Genomic DNA, 12,191 nt, shown 5'->3' on the forward strand with positions numbered 1-12,191 from the left:
ATTGACCGATGTGTATGGAGAAGGTGTGTTGACAGTACGCCAGTGTCAGAACTGGTTCTCTAAATTTCGATCTGGCAATTTTGATGTCGAAGATGCACCACGTTCGGGAAGGCCGGTTGAAGCTGATAAAGACGCCATAAAGGCATTAGTTGATGCGAACCGTCGAATAACAACACGTGAGATCGGATTGAAGTTAAATTTATCGAATTCAACAGTTTATGACCACTTGAAAGGTCTGGGATTATCCTCGAAGCTCGATATATGGGTTCCCCATGTTCTCACAGAGAGAAATCTGTGTCGCCGCATTGACGTCTGCGATTCGCTTCTCAAACGTGACAAAAATGATCCGTTTTTGAAGCGCATCATTACTGGGGACGAAAAATGGGTTGTATACAACAACGTCAAACGCAAGAGGTCATGGAGCAAAAAAGATGAATCGACTCAAACCATTTCCAAAGCCGATATTCACCAAAAAAAGGTGATGCTGTCTGTTTGGTGGGATTTTAAAGGAATCGTTTTTTTTGAGCTTTTACCGGATAACACAACGATTAATTCGGAAGTCTACTGCCAGCAGCTGGACAAACTGAAGGATGCACTTCAACAGAAAAGACCCGAACTAATCAACAGAAAAGGTGTAGTGTTTCACCAAGACAACGCGAGACCTCACACAAGTTTGGTCACTCGCCAAAAGCTTTTACAGCTTGAATGGGACACAATGCCACACCCACCATATTCTCCAGACCTGGCACCATCGGATTATTATTTGTTCCGGTCACTCCAAAATTTTTTAGACGGTAAAACTTTCATCTCAAATGATGAGGTCAAAAACCACCTCGATCAGTTTTTTGCCAGCAAAGACAAAAAATTTTATGAGCGTGGAATTATGCTACTACCAGAAAGATGGCAAAAGGTGTTGGACCAGAACGGCCAATATATAATTTAATAAAGCATTTGTTTATTATACGAAAACTGTCATTCATTTTCACATAAAAAAACGAAATTACTTTCCGAACAACCTGATATATTATTAAATTGTGTTTTTAAAAAGTGAAGTCACTAGGGAGTTAATATAACTCGTGTATGCACGTGTTCATATTAAAATTTTGTATAACTATTTATACACTGCTCAAAACAATTAGGAGATATTGCAAAATAAGCCTAAAAATTTTTTTTTGTTACAGGAAATACTCCAAAACAAGTTTTTATTTGCATGTTAAGTTTTCTTGAGCATAGTAAAAGTGTTTTATACTGTACAGGCTTATTTTGACCTCTGGAGACAATATTTTATAAAAATGTGTACAGTTGTGTATTAAAAGGTCATGGTTTATAAAGGTAAATAAAACTTTCTGTTTATTAATTTGATAAAAAAACTAAATTTCAGTAATGAGTATGATCTCTTGCTGCTAAGAAAGCTTGGCACTTTGATGGCATTGACTCAATCAAGTTATTGAAGATTGCTTGGGGAATTTCATTCCATTCTTCAATTAGGGCATTTCGAAGATCTGGAATGGTTCCGGGTGGCAAATTTCTACTGGCAACACGTCGTCCTAAAGTACCCCAAGCATGTTCAATTGGATTTTCATCCGGAGAATTGGCAGGTCATACCATTCTCTCTATATTTATTTTTTCCAACCAGTTGTTCATGATGTTACCACGATGTGGACGAGCATTATCGTCCATAAAAATAAACTGATTGCCTATTGCCGCAGCATAAAGCATTACAATAGGTTGTAGAATTTCATGAAGATACCTATGGGCATTTAAAGGACTATTGTCGATGAAATACAGATCTGTATGTTCATCAAAACGAATTCCTGCCCATACCATTACGCCGCTGCCTTCAAAAGCAGATCGTTCTCTTACAAAATAGGGATTGTTTCGTTTTTCGTGTTCACACCAAATCAGTACACGGCGAATATCAGGTTCCAGAGTGAACCTGGACTCATCGCTGAACAGGAACAGCCCCAGTCATTATGGCTCCAATTTCTGTGGAGCTCGGTCCATTCTTTCCTTGCTCGTTTGTGCTGCACCATTAATGGAATACAAACCATAGGCTTTCGGGCATAAAGTCCGATATTATGCAGCTTATTCCTGATGGTTTGAGTGGACACAAGCCTTCCAGTGGCATTAGCATACTCGCCTCTTAGAAGTGTTGCATTGAGATTGTGATATCGCCGAGTCAGCAGATGAAGAAAACAGTCTTCCCTTTGTGTTGGGAAAGATGGTCGACCTTGTCCAGGTCTTCTCACATTTCCCGTTTCCCGAAACCGATTCCACAGCCGCGAAATCATACTTTGACTAAACTTTTATTTTTATTTTATATTAACTCGCGGAGTGAATTGGGGTGGGGTAACTAAAACGTGCTTTCGTGCATTTTAGGTTATTTTAGATCGTTTAAGTAACTCGAACGCTCTTAAAATCCAATAAATCTTTCGCTCTTTACTAAAAATCAGGATATTACACAAAAAATAACCCGACCTAAGCTGAACTAATCTAAAATGCGTCAAAAGAACGTTTCAGTTACCCCACCCGGCACTCCGATTCGCTCCCCAGGTCCCAAAAGATCCTTTACCTATTGGAAATAACACAAAATAGGCAAATTTTGAATTTTTTTGCCCTCGCACTCGGTATACTCTAAGGTGTTTGTTTAAAAAAAAAGAGACGCAAATTCTGTGGTATCCGAATCGAACGAGACCGTGGTAAGATCTTTAATTGTTTATGAAAAATAATATATTTTCAGGCAGAGCACGTGTATCAGCAGATCGTGAGCCAGCTCCCTGAGGAGCACAAGGCAATCATAGAACTGAGGTGTAAAGTCATCCTAATGGAAGTTGATAAAGAACGAGTGGAAATGAAAGCCCAAGTTGAAAAAATGGAATTGAAAGCCCAAGTTGAGAAAGAACAAATGGACAAACAAATAAAACTTTTAGAGTTAAAGTGCAAGCATATGAATGATACTATAGTAAGTTAATGTGATTTTTGACTGTTGGGAATTAATTTAAAATAAATCGTCATTGTTATCTTTTAGGAAAAGGCCAATTGGGAGAGATTGGTAAAAACTAATTTGTTAGACGTACGAAGCTTCATCGACTATTTTGATCGGAACTGCATAACTAACAACTCAAACGAACGAAACAGAAGATTTACGCTATTCATACAAAATGAAGACGAACAACTGAAAGAGTGGGGTTTAACCCAAATCAAATTTACAAAAATATTCCCCCAGTTGTATGAGAAAGTCTGCAAGGCAGCACATCCTACATTCTTTGCAGAAAATGCATTAATAATAACAAACATAAGCTTAGAACCAACGGAACTCAAAATTATTGGCTTTTTATGGGATAAGTTAAAATTACCAAAAGAAAAATTACAAGTTAAAAATGAAAACAAATTATCATGTATATTTGAAGAGTACAAGAATAAAAATTAATTTGAGAATTATCTGGAAGTCTTTGTTAATTTCGTTTTTGATATTTTTTGTTTTTATGATTTTTTTTATTTATGAGGCAAGGTAACGTAAAGGTGTAATGTAAATCCTTTTATTTTACGAACGATTTCACCCGTATTAGTCTCGTTACGACTCTTTGGGCCTGTTGGTACCCAGTCAACTATCCGTACGCCCTTACCTAATTCGTCGGTCCAATCTCCCCGTAGACATTCAACAACGCTATCTGTATCGTAATATATGTCGGATTAACTTGAGAAGTATTTTCCATTTTGTATTTTGTATATCGCTTTATTTTTATTTAACAGAAAAGAAAGATAGAAGAGACAGACAAACCAGTTCACTATTCCACGACCGCTCTTCTTCCCATCAATCTATTCACTGCCCGTTCTTTTTCCTTCTTCTCTTAACTTTTCCCAGTTCTGGTGAGTCCTTTAGAACCGTGGGAAAAGTACCTGCTAGTCCCTATTACCAAAGAACCAATAATTTAGTGTCACCCAAATAATTAGCACACATGGCCACTTAAGCGCGCCGTGGCAATAGTGACCTCGTTCGACAGTGCTTTATCTTCAGATGGCCCTGCCAGCCTGCCCTTCATCTTATTGTCTATCCTAATGCTACTTTTACACATCTTAAAGACTAATAAATCTCCGACATATATTATACTTTCTCCTGACCTACGTCTAACGTTTCGTACGATCTTCGCCTTGCATTTGCAGTTGTAAAAGCAGCTGTGAATATATTGGTATCGAAATCATTTTCTAGATAGCAATCTTTATACTCGTAATCGATTTGTAACACGTTTCCATTTCATTCGTTGATACGTATATTATCGAGTCTGCCATCTGATAAAATTTTATAAAATCTTTTAATATTCGTGACTAATTTTCTTACGTTCGTATTTTGTCTCCGACCAAATTTACCTTACGAAGAATTTAAGCTTTTGTTACCGCTCTCTCTCTCTCTCTCTCTCTCTCTCTCTCTCTCTCTCTCCCCCCCCCCCCCCAAATTACCAATGCCTACATTTTCTTTTACGGCTTTTCTATATTCTTCACATTCAAAATCGTTTCTCCATTCGTTTGTCTCAACTTTATTTTCATAAATGCTTTTTTACTTATCCTTTAAACAAATAACTCTATTTTTTTTTCAAAATGTCCACCTCCGTCGATAGTTATTGCTTCGTTAATTTTTTTAATTGCTCTCTTTCTACCTCGTTTCTACGCCACGTTCCTCTGATTATTCTTTCAGATTCCGTACGAGTACATCACGTGAGCTTTATTAGAGAAAGTTATACGGGGTTGCTTATTAATTCGTTTAGCATGTACGTAGTAGTATGTTATCGTCAAGTTACCTGTCAGGGTCGTCCCACATCATATTTTTGGGAAATGGACTAAACTTGTACTAGTTAGAATAAATCTTATGTTGTAAAGATGAAGAGCGTCCGTTTATCGTCTCGTCGAAAACGTATTGAAGTTCGAAGAGAACGATTAAGGGAAGAAAAAAAAACACGGGAAGTACGCGGGCAGGTTAGCGTCTATTTTGGTGAAGATACAACGGACGCACTTGGGGTCTGAGACTCCCTGCTTACCATGCGTGATGGTAAGGGAGTCTCGTCCATTAGATTCCCGATCGCGGAGAAGAAGTAAAGCACTGCTACCTAGACTTGTGTTTTCTTTGCTGCTCCTTTCCTAAGAGGGTTCGAAATCTGACGTACATGTATCTTTTCGATTATTTCATTTTGCACGCAATTGACATAAAAAATGAAAATGCTAATTTTTCTGTACCAGATTCGGTTTTATTCTTAACAGGTCAAACGGGGTGATACGAACCTTTTGGTGCAAAAATTGCACATTGTATTAATCTCTATCGTTTCGGATCGTATGCGGCGGAAGCTTTGAACAAGGTTGAACGGTACTTCCAACTGGATAATCATCCTAACGTTGTACCGTGGGGGGATGTAAACTGCAAACGTCTACGTGTAAGAAAAGCGAATCCTTTTTGGAAAAATAATAATACCGGAGTTTGCGAAACACACCTCTTTATTAATCGACCAAAATCGGAACGAGAATGCCTTACCCTGTAAGTCTAAACTACTCGACTACCCAACCCGGAAAACGAACCACCCATTGCGAATACCTTGTTCGACCTTCTTTTCTTGTCAAACGGATTTTTCGTCAAGTCCTGACCAAGCTTTTTCACACGTTCTTTCACGCCAGTTCTCGATCGATCCGCAAATTATTGGGGACATCCTTTAACGAAATGAACCCTCCTGTCGAGGTTTTTACGTCGGCCTACTACTTACTACTAACCTACTACCGCTACTAGAACGCGGTAATGGTGCGCCGCCCCAAAGTTATAAATCCTGAAATATACTAAGCTACAACTTGGATTTGCTACGTGTCGTACCATCCTAAGGTACTGTCCACTATTACCGTGTCCTAAATTAAGTATCAATTCTGAAAATATTACATACGATAATAAGATAATGCAATAATGGTGTGCTCTAAAGCAACGAATCCACCACAAGGTGTTTCATAATTTATCGATCGAACTTCAACCGCTTAAGTCCTACGAAGACGAGTAACGAGATGTATAATAACGAAAGTGTTAAGGATGAGAGGCTTTATTTTTAATGAAAGTACACGCACGTGTTTTCTCAACCAACTTTATTTCGTCCTTTTCGGGAATCGAATGACCCACCATACCAAAGATGCATCAGGGTCACCCCCTGGTGCATCTGTTTATCTTTAAAAGAATTAACACATACCATTCTACCTTCTTCCCACGTTCACAACCCTCAATCTTTCTCTTCACACTTATGTTAGAACAGGCTGATAGGTGAATCTTTTTCTGCATTTTACGTTCCGGTCAAGATGATAAACAGACTCTCTATCTTTTGCGACCAGTGATTTATTCTAATTTAATACAGGGTTAAACAATAAAGGATATATATGAACTTAATTATGGAACTAGTTATAATAAAAGTTTATTTATCGTATTAGACTCTACTTTCGTCCGTTCGACTGACTGACTATTAAAGTAAACGCTTCGCCACCTAAAAATTAACGAAAAAGTGCAAAAATTGTCTAAAACCGCCTGAACCGTTTCCTTTTCTGGAAATTTTAAGAACAGAGTGTTCTTACCGTAAAAGTCGGCTTTTCTTAAACGTTTTTTAACACACACAAAAAAAAAATGACTTGTGCGTACCCGATAAGGAAATTTGTTCGATCGGTCGTATAATACCCCCCGTATAATACCAAAAATTCTGTCTTTGTCACGTCCAAAATATAATTATCGATGAAATAACGTGGTCATTTCCTTGGTTTCTTTGTATTCGTACCTTCTTCCTCCCGTACTTACAAGAACGACGAGTTACCACCAGTTAACTCGTTGGTTAATGTGAACTGTGAGATGCTACGAATCTTGAAATGTATCCCTCCCTTGTCCCTCCTTGTCGATGAACCGGTGCCCCCAAAAATTAAATGATGGCGTACGAAGACACCTAGTAATGGCGCACCGAGGCACTAACGGTCCACTTACGAATTCGAAAAATCGTTCGTCTACCGGGTATGTCTGTGTAGATACGGAGGAACGTACGAATACTTACTTCTACGAGATGTGTCGGGGAAATTAATGGAACTCAAATCTTAACTTTATTTTACGAAAGATATTCCCCGAACACCCCATAGAAACGGGAATGGACGAAAGAAATACACCAAAATACGTAATGAACCTTATAAACCGTTACCCCCTGTACTTACTTGTACCGTATCGATTATGAAGAAAGAGGACGATCGGACGATTTCTTAAAAGTATGGTTAAAATTTACTTGGTCTTCTGTGGTCCGTGTTGAGTCACCCGTATCTTAAAAACTTTTAAAAAAGTTTAAAAAAAAACCTGCGATTCTCTCCTTTAAACATTTTTATGAAACTTTAAAAACTTCACCTTCGCCATGTCGTTCCCTTTCTTCCTATCTAAAAGACTTCTTCAAAAGTTTTGACCTCCCTCCGGGGTATTTTCCAAACTGGACGACTGGAACGACCGTTTGCAACTGTGGTGTATTTATTTTTATGATGTAATAATAATTTATAAATGAAAAATAATCCTCTTACTTTAGATTAGAGTTCAAAAATTATCGAAGAGGTTCGAGACTTTTGGAGAAGTTCGTAATTGGTTTACGAAGAAAAATACAGGAAAAATACGTTGATGGTGAAATGGCAAAGAGAGCTGTCTTGCGTTGTTTTCTAAATGCACTTTGTCGCGTTCTGCTTTTGACGTAACCCGTAATATAATGTATCCGAAGGATAAAAGAATGTTCGTTTCTAGTTGTCGATTAAATGGAACGTTCTTTAAAACGAAGAAGTATTTCTCTTGGGGTACGTTGTTTGAAATGAGTATTTTAATTTTTTAAATTTCAATTACTTTTCGATTTACGAAAGTATACTTTGCATCGGAGATGCCTACTTTATTATATGATTTGCTTTGGCCATTTCACTACCCAAATTAATTATCTACTAGCAAATTCCTCTTCTTCTTCTTCTCCTCCCCTCTAGAGCTAACCGCTCCACATCCCGTTCTTCTCTGTGTGGCGTTGTATTCCCGTTTAAATCTCTTCCCTTCTTGTGTTTTCACCGTATAATCCTCCGAATCCTTCCCTCTCCTTACTTCCCACGTTCTGTTGTTTCCCCGTTCGATTCCTTTAACCTCCTTTTTTGTGCACTCCACCCCTTTCGGGATGACTACTTTCTTCCACTAGCCTAAAAAGGACGTTTTCAGAAAAGGTTCCACACATCCTTCCGGTAAAATCCTAAATCTCTATAAGGAAACGGCTGCTCGGTGGCTTTACAATTCTATTTTCTGGCGTACCACCCCTACGTCGAATACGAATCCTCCGAAAAATTCAAATTTGCCGCCTACTTAGAAACGTTCTCGGCTTTTGTTCTAACAAAACGATAACGTTTTAGGTTCGTTTTGCTTCGAAACTATCAAATGTTCCTCGTCGACGACGATGATCCATTTCCTTGTGGTACGGACCGACTTAACGAAATAAAATAACTCAAACCTCAATTTGTTGTGAGCTTGTACGAATTTTAACGTTCTTTCGATTCGATTCGAATTCAATCGAAACGAAATAACGTACCGAATTAAAATTCCAAATGAAATGACTCTATAATCGGCAAATTGTCTTTGTGCCGGGAGGAAATACCTGACAATTTCTAATCGAGTTCCACTCTTCCGCTCGCGAGGAAACAAAATCCAATTTCCTTTTTCCTAATGTAACGGAGACCTCTACCCCTTGTCTTAAAGGACGCCGCCCTTGGGGCCCCGAGTACGAAAGAAAACTACTATTAACCCGAGTTAAAGATTCCAAATAAAATTATCCTAATCGGTGAAATTAGTAATGTGTCTTTCTGCTGTGAGAAAATACCCGACAAATTTAACTGATCGAACTCCACCGTACCACTCCCTGAGAGACGAGAAACTTACCTCGTCTTAAACGACCGATCATCTTAACGATAATCGTCTCCTTCGATGTATTTGTATACGTATATCTTTGGCTCCTTCTTCCTTCTGGGAAATTTAGTAAAAGACGTTCGTTTCCTTTTATTAATTTATTATACGTCTGTTTATCCACCTCGATCTTTTTCCTCGAGGGGAACCCATCTTAAAGCTCTTCACCTCTACACCTTAGGTTAGTTCGGGGGGTTAGTTGCCGTGTATTACCTACCTTTCTGTTAGTATGTTGTTTTTGTTCGACTCGAACTCCCCGAAGAAGTAAGGAGTGTCTCTTCTGGGAAAGTTAAACGTGCGGATCCGCGAATGCGAAACCGTAGTAATTCCACTTTCCTTGAAAGGTTCGACAAAAGCTACTTGTCTGGGCCTGTGTCCCCCCCCACAGACTCTTTGGAATTCCCGGTCTGGGAACCTTAGGCCTGAGCCGGCCGGTGTCGTCTTCTTTGTAGCTTTACCCACACCTTTTACCAAATACTTTTTATCTATTCTTCACTTCACACCTATCGAAGCCACAAACCTTTCTTCCGGTTTGTACCCTAAAAACCCCATTGGTCCTCTTCTGTTTTCTTTACCCGACGACTCCTTCCTCGTTATACTGATAACTCGAGCAAAAACCTCGTTTTGGACCTACCCTCCCGGTTCGTCGATCTCCCCGTGTCGAGTTCCTTTAACGAATCGTAAAATTTATTATATACATAAGTCGATACCAAATTTAAGGAGGTGAAAGTAGAGCCAAAATAGTAAAAAAAGTTCCCATAAATATTGGATTCTACGGATTCTACACGCTATTACTGGGACGTGGCCCTCCCAAAAGTATCCCATCGTTTTGATATTAAAAAAAAAATTTCATCCACAATACGACCGATCAAGTGATACATTCAATGATACAATAATAATAATAATAATACGATCAACCGATAATATTTTCATACGCAACAGTTTTCCACTTGACTACAAGGTTACGAGTTAAATTTATTCAAAAAATCAGAAAAAATAACGTTTTAAATAACGTAGTGCTCGGAACGGTAATACTTTTTTAAACATATTTACGTGGTGGTAGTGAGGTAGTGAGGGTGACATTTTTGCATCCTCTATAATTCGAATTTTTTCGAAGTTACTTTCCAAAATTCGAAATAAAAATTTATCTTCTATGTCCTTTTGCTTTTTATGTTAATCGATAAAGTTGTAAGTACACTGGTAGGTCTCTTTCCACCTGTAGACTATTTCCGTTACTCGCCTCACATTTTCGACAAATTCTGGGGTTCGTTTAGTCGGTCTACCACCTCTTGATTTTCTTCGAACACTGCCGGTTTCTCAAAAAGCTTCTTCCTTTGCTAAACTTACACAATACTGGAGGTGCAGGATATGCGGTAACTGGGCACTATTGTTCCATTTAAAGCCTCTTCTCGAGACCCTAAAAGTACACGTCTCAATTACAAAATGTCTCTAAGCAATAGCGGAACGGCGAGGATGTATCCATAAGTTTGAATGTCGATACAGATAAATGGAACTTAACTGATCAAAAAGATGATACCGAAGTCGTTTATAGGCCGACAACAATGGATAACCATGGTAAATGTAAGTTTCAAAAATGTTACAATAAAATAACATTAAAATGAAGTGAAAAATGCTTTTTCCCTCCTTTATTGTTAGGCATCTACTGTGTATTCACTTTTTTAATGTAATATCTATGTTTAATATGATTTAAAATATGTTATAAATTGGTAAAACAATATACAATTAATAATATGCCTAATAAGGGAGGAAAAATGCTGCTACAATGAAGAAAAAAATACGTGTAATTAAAGGTTGGACCCAAGGATGAATTATTCCTTCGCATCATTACAATTATTACTTTGCACAAAATAGTTAAAAACTATTTACCCCTTTTTACTGCTGTCAGAAACCTTTTCTCTGGTAGGCGGCTTTCACTTTCCAAGGTGATAAAATCCTTTTCCCCCTTTCAACGGGGAACCACAACTTTACTTCTGTCCCATGCGGTTCTTATCCTAAAAAACACAGACGACTATATTGCCTATCCTTCCACCGAGAATGTAATATTCCCTATCGTTAATTATACACAAGAATAGAGAGATCCCTAAGATTGATCTTGAAACTCAACTCCTATAAATTCAAATAGCAAGTCTACGGGTTATCGAACTTTGATGATGAATCTGATGTGGTTGTTTACAAAGACTGTGCTTTAGCACGGTACTGGAGATAGGTTTTCTTCGCGTTGGAAGAAATAACAATTTGTCCCTAGTTTAAGTATGCTCCGAGGATACTATGATGGGTACTGGATGTGGAGAATTGTTGGAAATTTCTTTCGCGACGGGTGGGTTTCGTTTCTGTCGTACCTTCTAGTTCCTAGATTTCTGTCGGTGGCCTGGCGTCGCGTTTTCCCTGCTTTTTGCTTCCTAATTTTCTATTTTTGAAGGGCGCAAAACTTTTATTTTGAACTTAAAACTTTAAGGTTATTTCCCAATGACAAAAACAAACGAACGGAAAATTGTGATGAGTCGATTGCTGACGCACGTCAATGTTGTCGTTCGTAATGCACAGACGAATGACGCCAAGACCGGAACTCTATACTTGCGCACCCTCGTTCCCAGATGGCGCCACGAGCGACAAAAAAATCGATAACTCTTCGAACGTTCTTTGGTTTTATTTTAATTAGGAAACGTACTTATCTTAAATAAATACTTTTCTTAATTCCAACAAGAAATACCTGTTAAAAATCAATGTTAATTCCTGAAAAACATGTTCGAAACAGAAAAATACGCGGTTAAACCTCAAACGCCCGAAAAACGACTTGCGATGTCGTGGTCGAAGACCACGATCCCAAAAGGACCTGAGGTACTTTCTCGACGAACTTAAATTACGAGTAATTTCGACTTTCCACCGTTTTAATTAAATTTTTAAATCCTTCACACCGACTATTTCCAGTTTCACTCACTCCCTCACCGAATTTGTTAAACCCAGTTCCTCACTGGTCTTTAGAACAAGAGAAATCCCGATTATTTCGATTATTAGTACCGCGTGCGTCACCGCCGTCTTTCTCGTCCCCGTGTTAATACTCGACTGAATCATCACCTACGAAGCGATGTCGGTACTACCTGCCCTTTGTCCGGGTACAGCTGATCGGGCTGAGAAACGACACCTGTGATGTTTTTAAATTAGGTAAAATGAAAGAAAAGAGGGCATTTTCCTTATGCTAACCTGTTGCAAGATT

The 12,191-nt window shown here is 38.4% G+C and overlaps 2 long non-coding RNA genes across 5 annotated transcripts; one reads left to right on the forward strand and one right to left on the reverse strand.

Moving 5' to 3' along the window:
* Positions 1 to 1,199: 1,199 nt before the first annotated feature.
* On the forward strand, positions 1,200 to 3,412 carry LOC136419034 (uncharacterized). 2 transcript variants are annotated; one of them, XR_010753055.1, is made up of 3 exons: positions 1,200 to 1,332; positions 2,741 to 2,962; positions 3,029 to 3,412. It is a non-coding gene; the product is annotated as an uncharacterized lncRNA (long non-coding RNA). The 2 variants fall into 2 exon arrangements; XR_010753056.1 differs by lacking the exon at positions 1,200 to 1,332 and adding an exon at positions 1,478 to 1,598.
* Positions 3,413 to 6,144: 2,732 nt separating this feature from the next.
* LOC136419030 (uncharacterized) lies at positions 6,145 to 11,445 on the reverse strand. Of its 3 annotated transcripts, XR_010753048.1 has the most exons (6): positions 11,317 to 11,445; positions 10,844 to 10,968; positions 10,197 to 10,373; positions 9,477 to 9,624; positions 8,933 to 9,420; positions 6,145 to 8,202 (listed from the first exon to the last, which is right to left on the reverse strand). It is a non-coding gene; the product is annotated as an uncharacterized lncRNA (long non-coding RNA). The 3 variants fall into 3 exon arrangements; XR_010753049.1 differs by having other exon boundaries at positions 6,145 to 9,420; positions 10,304 to 10,373; XR_010753047.1 differs by having other exon boundaries at positions 6,145 to 9,420.
* Positions 11,446 to 12,191: the final 746 nt, after the last annotated feature.

This window comes from Euwallacea similis, unplaced genomic scaffold (genome assembly GCF_039881205.1).
Source record: "Euwallacea similis isolate ESF13 unplaced genomic scaffold, ESF131.1 scaffold_58, whole genome shotgun sequence".
In the NCBI taxonomy this organism is placed as follows: Eukaryota; Metazoa; Arthropoda; class Insecta; order Coleoptera; family Curculionidae; genus Euwallacea; species Euwallacea similis.